At 50.8% G+C, this 9539-nt stretch overlaps 1 long non-coding RNA gene across 1 annotated transcript; it reads left to right on the top strand.

Annotated features, from left to right (window-relative positions):
• LOC110256802 lies at positions 592-8363 on the top strand. The gene is made up of 3 exons (XR_002338817.1): positions 592-1118; positions 4398-4657; positions 8014-8363. It is a non-coding gene; the product is annotated as an uncharacterized LOC110256802 (long non-coding RNA).

Here is a 9539-nt window from a genome sequence, read left to right on the forward strand (position 1 = left end):
CAGGTTCTTCCCTCCCAGGCCACAGCCTGAGGGGAGCTGCACTCCTTTTCCCACAGCTCCTGTCCAGCAGCCCTTCCCTAAGGCTACCCCCTTACAAGGACCCCCCCACCCCCATGAACGCAGCTGATCTCAGAAGCCAGGGAGGAAGAGGGGACAGTGGGCGAGGCTGAGCTGGTCAAGGCCAGGCCCCCAGGCTCCCTCGGGCCTCTTGCCAGCTGGGATTCTGGGATTCTGGGCTCGCATGGCCCGGAGACAGCCAGGCTCAAAGCACTGGAGCCGATGCTGTCAGTGTGTGGTGTCTGCCAGTTCATCTCCCATCCCCGCTTCTCCTCCCAAACCTCCCTCCTCTCCTCCCGCTGTTCTTTAAGAGAAGTCCATCTCATCAGTCCCCTAATCTCATACTCTTACTAAAAATAAAGCCCGGGCAGCAGGGTCCCTGAGAAAGGGGGCTCGGGATCAGAGGGCAAATTCCTCCTTTCGTGGTTCAGTCTAGGGCTCCGGGGGAGGTGGGTGCAGCAGGGTTGGAAATATCCATCAAATCTCCCACATCCAGGAGGGTCGGAGGGGCTGCTAAGTGGGATCCCACGCGGGCTGATGGCAGCGTTTCAGCGCCTTCCTTGGCGTCGCTCCATCCCGTGCGTGGCTTGTTGCCACCTCCCGGCACACAGCTCTCACAAAAGGCCTTTCTGCTCTCGCCCAGTCTCCGCACAACGTCAAACCAGTGACTGATATCCAAGTGGTCACCTCTCTTGGGCCTTCATCATTTTTCCATTTTCCCAGCGGCTGCCTCCTGCACGTTGTACTACAGTGGAGGACGGAGATGCACGGGGCATCCAAGCAGATGTCTTGCTCAGCCAAGATTTGTCCGGGTCGCCCACGGCTGGGTACGCGTTAGCCGTTAACAGGCTTCTCTAGAAGGCAGTTGACCAAGAGAGTTCAGTGTGCAAGTCTGGGAGCGGAAGGGCCCCAGGTTTGAGTGACACGGGGAAACCTGACCTCTTTGGCCTCAATTTTGTCATCTGTAAGATGGGGATTACAAAGTAAGGAGATGGGGAACCTACCTCATGGGGTGATGCGAAGGCAGCGTGAGATCCTGCAGAGGAAGTGCTCAGCCCAGGGTGAGTATGTCAGTGTGTTTTCGTTATAACCCTTAATACACTTAGCAAAAATACTTTTTTCATTTTTTTTAAAGTACAGTTGATTGACAATGTCGTGCCAATTTCTGCTGTACAGCAAAGTGACCCAGTCATGCGTATATATACATTCCCTTTCTTCTGTTACCTTCCATCACGGTCTGTCCTGAGACTGAATACAGTTCTGTGTGCTGTACAGCAAGACCTCATTGCTTATCCATTCTAAACATAATATTTTGCATCTACTAACTCCAAACTCCCAGTCCATCCCACTTCCTCCCTCTTGGCAACCACACGTCTGTTCTCTATGTCTGTGAGTCTACTCCTGTTCTGTAGATCGGTTCATTTGTGCCTTACTTTAGATTCCGTGTATGTGATAGCATACGGTATTTGTCTTTCTCTTCCTGACTTACTTCACTTAGTCTGAGAATCTCTAGTTGCATCCATGCTGCTGCAAATGGCATCATTTCATTCTTTTTTATGGCTGAGTAGTATTCCACTGTCCATATGTACCACATTGTCTTAATCCATTCCTCTCTCGACCAAGAGTATTTTTTGAGCAGGGCTTGGGGAAAGCATTCTTTTCTCTCTGGGACTCTTATTGGGAAGTTACTCTTTGCGCCAAAAAGGAATCAGCCCCCAAACCCCACCCTACCCCATCCTCCCACCTCTCATCACCATCACTTAGATTCATACTGACGGAAGGTGTAGCCTGGTGGTGGACACGGAGCAGAGAGCAATGGGGTGGACGAAGACAACGGGTACCTCTGGGGAAGGAGAGAGACTGGTGATGCATCAAGAGTGGGTGCTAATAAGAGAGAATGACCCCCTGCACCCAAGGTGAGGTCTAGGGTCAGAGCGGGACAGGGAAGGTCCATGAGATGGCACAGCCTAGTGAAGACAGGGGTCTGAAGGAAGGGAGGTCCCAGCGGAGCATTTCAAGCAACGGAGGCATTTCCCACATGCAGGAAGGTGGTGGAATGTCTTAGCTAAGAGCCCAGGGTCTGGATGCAGGCAATCCCCATCACATCTCAGCTCTACCTCCTACCTGCTGGATGACATGAGGAACCAGTCTGGACCTCTGTCCTTTCTCTATGAAAAGAGTGAAATGTCAGAGCCTGTCTCGCAGGGCCACCACCAGGACTAACTCAGCACATACATGTGAAGCTCTGAGCACAGTACCAGACATAGCCCTAAATGGAGCCCCCAGGCACGGCCAGGTGGAGGTAAGTCACCATCTTCCTCCTCTCTGACACCAGCCTCCTCCCTGGCCAGTTAATTCTGCCCTCACTCCCCAAACAACTTCATCCCCAACCAATGCTACCTGTGCATTGTGCCACCCTTTCCCCATTCTTCAACCTCCAGAGTGGTAGATGTTCCAGAATCTTCACATTTTAACTAGCCATCCAATTCCATCCCCACTCTAATATGTAAACTGACCAGGGAGCCTCTAATTTCTACTAGTAGATCCCCTGTGACAGAAAACTCACTACCTTTTCTAGTGAGTTCTAGAAAGTTCTAGAAAGGTCCATCCCCTCTAGCTTGTGCCCACTGGTTGAAATCAGCTCAGCCGAGTGGCTGCTCTGCACCAAGCCCTGAGCTTGACATTTATTCACAGTAGCAACTACAGACGCAGCCCTGGTCCCCGTGTTGTTCATGGTCTAGAGCAGAAGGAAGCCCCAAAGCAAACCGAACACGGCAGACTGTGCTGAGGGACTAGAGCGGAGGAGGCTGAGGCTATAGAAGCAGAAAACTCAGTCTTGGTGGACTGGTTCGTTCATTCCAGTAAAGACGCCGGGAAGGGTGTGGTAAGGAGAGGGAACGGCAGAGAAAGGAGCCCGGGAGTGAGGACGCCTGACACAGCCGAGGAAGGAGAGGATTTCCAACTGAGTGGACTCAGAGGAAGGAGCCACGAGAGTAATGCAGGGGAGGTGCATAGGGTCAAGTGAGCTTGGAAAGTTGGTGAACTTGACTCTGGGCCCCAGGAGCCCGCGAGGACTTTCAGCAGACTAGGGACCTGATCCATCCAACTGTGTTTAGAAAATCCTAGAAGGGAAGAAGGCCTGGGGGGACCAACCGTGGCAGCTGGAAGGGGTGGGATCACTCTCCACTGGGGGCCAGGTGGAGGCTGGGGCCTGGGGCCTGGGACCTGGGGGAGGGGAGCAGGGCAGGACGACGTGACAGGCAGTGAGGAAGCATCACAGGCTATGCTCAGCCCTGGAGGCAATGGATTCCAACTGGCCAAGTGCTGCCATCAGAGGAAGGTTTATTGCTGCTGCACACACAGGTCCCAGGCTCAGGAGCAGCACCCAGCCCTCTAGGCTCCTCCAGCTCTTCTCACCCGGGCCACTCCCCCTCCCCACGGCTGGGCCCCTCCTGGAAGGTCTTTCCCTCCCCTAATTCTGGCATGGCTTCCCAGGCCTTCCAGGAGTCCCTGGCAATTTTAATTGAAAGGATTAAAGATTGCACTGGAAACCACGGAGACTTTTGTGCTGCTGGCTTTGCATTCTGGAGTTCTTTGGAAAAGGAGCCAGCAGATCCAGGCCTAGAAACTAACAGAGCGTCAGCCTTGTTTCCTGCGCGGTGGACCAGATGCCTCTCCTCCCGGACCAGTGGGCCATGGAACCAGGCCCTGGTTTTACCCCTGGGGCTCTGGTGTGCACCCCAGTTTCCTCATCTGTAAAATGGGATCTCCAGGGTCCCTTCCAGCATGAATGACCCCACAGCTCTCTCCGAAGGGAAGGCCACCTGTCTCCTGATTCTATACCCCCAGGCCCTGCCTGGGCTCCAGCAAGGTTTCTGGGGGGGGGAAGGGTGACATCTAAGGGAGAGGCGGCTGCTCCAGTCTCCAGCCACCTGACCCTGTGTTCAGCCGTGTCCCCATCCCAGCGTGATCTATGGCATTGGGGAATCGGAGTGTTGCTTGCAAAATGCCGCAGTCCCAGGCCCACTGCCATACTCCGCACATCCAGGAAATGGACCGTGATACACGAAATAGCACATTTTAATGGTCTGCGGCACCAAAGGCAGAATAAAGAACCATTCCTGTGGCGGCGGCGGATTAACCCCTTCCTTCCTGATGTCGTCCAGTCTTCCAGCTGAAGAAGATTGGGAGGGAAGGGGCAGGGCTGGGGACAGCAAAGATCGTCTAGACAGTGCAATTCTGAAGTTAGTAATTGGCTTACAAGAAAGCTTCTGGGGTTTTCTTTTTTCTGCGGTATCTGTCAATATGCAGAAATGACTTAGCCTTTTGATCTGATTCAGCTCATTTTCCTTTCCTGAACACCTCCAACGTCTACCAGGAGATCACCTTCAAGCCCTCAGCACTGCCCGGGCCCAGAATTAATAACACACCGTGAGACGGAAAAACCGCGAATGTCTGACATCTGGGTGTGTTAAAGGAGCATCATTAAGTCTCTCAGAATTATTGCTCCTGTGCAGACTCCGGGGCCAGAAGAAAACCCAGAGACCCCCTGCTCCCCCTGAGGTCCGGAGAGACAAGGACACTCACTGGCCACCCAAAGGTCAGTGTGGATCAGGGGCCAGAGCCCAAGAGAAGTTACTGCCCCCCAAGTGCCCTTCTTCCCTGGACAACTCCACCTGCAGGGCCAGAGGTCCCTTCCAGACCAGGTCCCTCACAATGGCCTGTGGGCAGGTGCTTAACAACCGACTGGGTGGGGGGGTGGGAGATCATTGATTTGTAGCATTCGCCAGTGTCTGTGGTGTAAACACTGCCACCGTGGTCAATTTCAAGGTACCAAGGTGAGGTCCCTGGAGCAGGGCTGGGAAGGGAGGCTAGTAACTCATCATGGCGTAGAATTCTCACCGTGCAGACACAAGAGACGTAAATGAACTCAAAACATACATCAGAGTAAAATAATGAGCAGGAGAGGTTTTGACTTTTGATAGGATGTAATTATGCTTATGAAGCGTAGTTCTCTTTTTTCCTTTCTTTTTGGGGCCGCACCCATGGCCTATGGAAGTTCCCAGACTAGGGGTCGAATTGGGGCTGCAGCTGAGACCTACACCCCAGCATAGCAACGCGGGATCCGAGCCGTATCTGTGACCTACGCCATAGCTTGCAGCAATGCTGGATCCTTAACCCACTGATCAAGGCCAGGGATGGAACCCACATCCTCATGGACACTCTGTCCGGTTCTTAACCAACTGAGCCACAGGAGAACTCCTATGTGACTTAATTCTTAATAGTGATTGTGTTTAATAATCAGCTGTCAAATCCCTGGAATTTGCCAGTTGGCTCTCATCAGGCAGTATGGGTTTGCCTCTGCACATCACTGATCCCACAGCTAAAGTCAGTGGCCATATGTCACTTTAATTAGTCTGGCCGTACCTAGGAGAAGTCCGTTGTACTGATTCCCTGGCCCCCTGACAGGTTCTGCTGCAGACAGGGCCGGCCGGAAGGAAGAGCCTCTTTCTCCAGCCCACTGAAGAATTGAAGAATCTTTGTCTGAATTCTTTTTTTCCCTCATTAATTAGCCTAAGCAATGGCTCAGCTCAAATGCTGGAATCTCTTTTGCTCCCTCCCTCAGTGAGATCTGGTCCCTGAATGCTATATTCAGCTCCCTATAAGAAGGGAGATTTAGGAGTTCCTGTTGTGGTTCAGTGGGTCAAGAACCTGACTAGTATCAGTGAGTTCAATACCTGGCCTCACACAGTTGGGTTAAGGATCAGGCATTACCAAAATCTGCAGCAAAGGTCACAGGCACAGCTCGGATCTGGCGTTCCTGAGGCTGTGGTATAGGCTGGCAGCTGCAGGTTTAATTTGACTCCTACCTAGCCTGGGATCTTCCACAATAATATAATGGAAAAGAAAAAAAAAAGTTGGAGGGGGGGAATTTGGACACAAACCACTCACCGTATGGCATAGATGGCCTCTTTCCCTGCTAAACTCCAAGGTGGTTCTTTGTTAAATGATAGCTCCACCCCACTGACTCAAGGGAACTTGCACGTCTGGTGGCACCTCCAGCTTAGACTCTCTTAGCTTGAGGGTGAAAAGAGACCCCTGAGGCACTCTCACCTAGGACGGGGAAGAGTCCGGAGGATGAAACGGGGCCGGATCCAAGACGGCCTCCTGTGATTCCAGCCTCCTGGTAGGGACACCCGGTGTAGATACCTCCTCTGAATCGTGTGGAATAGGATATTATGAAGATGGCAGAGGATAAGGTCTGAGACCACAGCACAGAAGACGTCATGCTTCTGCCTTGCTTTTTGGCCCAGTCTCTCTAAGAGAAGCCAGCCGCCAAATCATAAGGACCTTCAAGCAGCCCTGTGACAATGTCCATACAGTGAAGGGCACAGTCAGGCTGCCTGCCAACACTGGCACTCGATTGCCAGCAATAGAAGGGACCAGCCTTGACAGTGGATCCCCCAGCAGCAACCATTCAGCGACCCTCACCACATGAAGCTTTGGGGAGGTAACTATAAAATAAGCCAATGTCCCCGCCCTTGAAAGGCTGTCACTACAGGGCTTAAGTCAGTTAAGGGTCACTTTGGGTGTGTGTAGAAGGCACTTTGGTTGCTCAGTAATGACAGCTTAAACAAGACAGCCTTCTACATCTCTTTAAGATTGGAGGTAGACAATCTAGGTCCATCATGACTCTCCACCAGGTCAGTGGCCCAGGCTCCTTTTCTCTCATTGCTCTGCCATCATCAGCATGAGACGTCTACCTCTTGGTCCAAGGTGGCTGCTGGGGCTCCAGCCATTATGTCTCCTCTTATCCAGAAGGAAGGAAGAGGCGGATAAAGAAGGGTACACCCTCTTCCGTTACAGACAATGAGCAGATGTTGCACACAGCCCTCCTGCTTTGGTCCCTTGGGCCAGAACATAGTCATAAGGCCAGTTTTCACCTGGGCAGTGGGTACCCAGGTAAAACTCAGGGATTCTGCTATTAAGGAAGGAGAGACTGAGTACAGGTGGGCAGTGAGCGATTTCTTTCCCCAGGCCCTGGCGGAGGCCTCACAAGTCTTCAGCCAACAGATACGCCTACCTGATGGGTCTTTTGCTACTCTTGGCAGTGGGCTAAAGAGCCAGAGTTCTTTCCAAACACTTCATCTAAAGCGTAACCCACCCAGATTTTCTGCCTAGCACCCTCTTTAGAGTTTACTTCTTAATTATCTATCTCTCCCACTGAAACATAGAGTCCATGAGGACAGGAGCCTTGCCTTTCTGGTCCTACTTTGCATCCCCAGCTACTGAATGTTTGCTGAATGAATGAATGAGCCAAATACAGACCAGACCCTTCAACACATTCCTGTGATCAATAACCGGTTCGCACAGGTGCCCCTGACTCAGAAGCCACTATTCAAACATTTGCATGGCCTAAGCGGAGATCTTTCCCGAGGCCCCTGCAAACCCCTCACCCAGAGCTGTGTGCAAAAGTATCCCCTGTGTATCTGCTTTGGCACAAACACCTGATTCCAAGGAAACACTCTATCTTGTCAGCCACAAATAATAATAATAGTAATAATAGGCTGGAGAGTCTCATGAAAAAATGAAACAACGCAGAAAAGGCAGCGGTTTTTAGAGCCCTTTAACCTTCCCCAGGAAGCCCGAGTCTGTGTGAACCAAGACCCCAGATGAGACACGAAAAATGTGATCGAGCAATGAGATCCCGCTGTGCAGCACTGGGAACTATGTCCAGTCACTTATGACGGAGCATGATACTGTGCGGAAATAGAATGTGTACATGTGTGTACCTGGGTCCCCATGCTGTACGGTAGAAAAAAAATTGTATTGGGGAAATGACAATTTTAAAATAATTTAATTTAATTTAATTTTTAAAAAAGAAAAGAAGAAAAACATAATCAATCATGTCAAACAACTATCTGAGGGATTTTTGTTTTTGCCAATCTGATGCAGAGGTCACGGAGATGCAGGCAACTCGGTGGTGTCCAAAGAGCTGCGCATACAAACCACATGTGAAACGGAGAAAAGGACCCTGCCAAGCGTCTGTGCAAAGTGCCTGAGCCAAGCGGGGTGATCAGAGGCTTGTTCCTCCAGCACCACCGCTAGAAAAGCGAGGGATTCTCAAAGAAACATGTAGGAATAGTTCTTAACCTCAAAGGGAGATGAGTAAAGGGAATGAATAAACAAAATTCAGAGAGACAGAAAATATGAAAAACCATTCAATTCCATTACTCATCAAAGAGACCATTTTCACCTTTAAACCAGCAATTTTTTTTTTTTTGGTCTTTTTGTCCTTTTAGGGCTGCTCCCGCGGCATATGGGGGTTCAACCCGGACTAGGGATCTAATTGGAGCTGTAGCCACCGGCCTACACCAGAGCCACAGCAACGCTGGATCCGAGCTGCGTCTGCAACCTACACCACAGCTCACGGCAACGCCGGATCCTTAACCCACTGAGCAAGGCCAGGGATCGAACCCGCAACCTCATGGTTCCTAGTCATTCATTTCCCACTGCGCCACGACGGGAACTCCTAAACCATCAAATGTTTTTAAAATAATACTCAGTGCTAGCAGATATGCGGCGCAATGGGCAAAGCACACACGGCTAGTCGAGTGCAAATTCACACACTTTTCTGGAAAACAGTTCAGAAATGTGCATCAAAAACCTCCAAAATCGACACAATCATTCTCCTTTTAATAATTTATTTTTAAAATACATATTCCTATATTTAATATGTCATTTTTGATTGTCTGCTATCTGCCATTTGCCATGCTAGATGCTAAATATTTGCGGGTAAATAAAAAAGACATATTTCCCACCCCTTGGAGGGTACAATTTGATGAGCAAACAGATAATAGACAAGTAAACAAACAAGAAAATAAGTGAGTATAAACCATCGTTGCCACGAAGGACGTTGTGTCAAGGGCTGTATCAAGGGAATGACTAACTGGATGCTCAGGCAGGCTTTCTCTTGGAGGCTCATATTGAAGTTGAGGTCTGAGGGATGAAAAGCCAGCCATGAGAAAAGAGGGCGAGCAGGGCTCCAGGGAAAGGAAATGGCATGAGCCGGGAGTTCCCCTTGTGGCTCAGCAGAAATGAACCCGACTGGTACCCATGAGGACGCAGGATCGATCCTCACGCAGTGGATTCAGGATCCGGCATTGCCATGAGCTCTGGTGTAGGTCGCAGACACAGCTTAGATCCTGCGTTGCTGTGTCTTTGGTGTAGGCTGCCAGCTGCAGCTCCAATTCGACCCCCAGCCTGGGAACCTCCACATGGCAGGGGTTTGGCCCTAAAGAGCAAAGAAAGAAAAAGAAAACCGCCTATGTGCAAATGTCCTGAGCTTGGAAAGATCTTACGGGACTCAAGGAACCAAAGCGAGGCCAGGATGACTGGAGCCTGGTGATCAGAGGGTCCTGAGAAACACCTGGAACGAGTGAGAGCCAGGAAGAGATGCTTGAATGTCAGTTGGATTTGAT

The sequence above is a fragment of the Sus scrofa genome, chromosome 14 (assembly GCF_000003025.6).
Source record: "Sus scrofa isolate TJ Tabasco breed Duroc chromosome 14, Sscrofa11.1, whole genome shotgun sequence".
NCBI lineage: Eukaryota > Metazoa > Chordata > Mammalia > Artiodactyla > Suidae > Sus > Sus scrofa.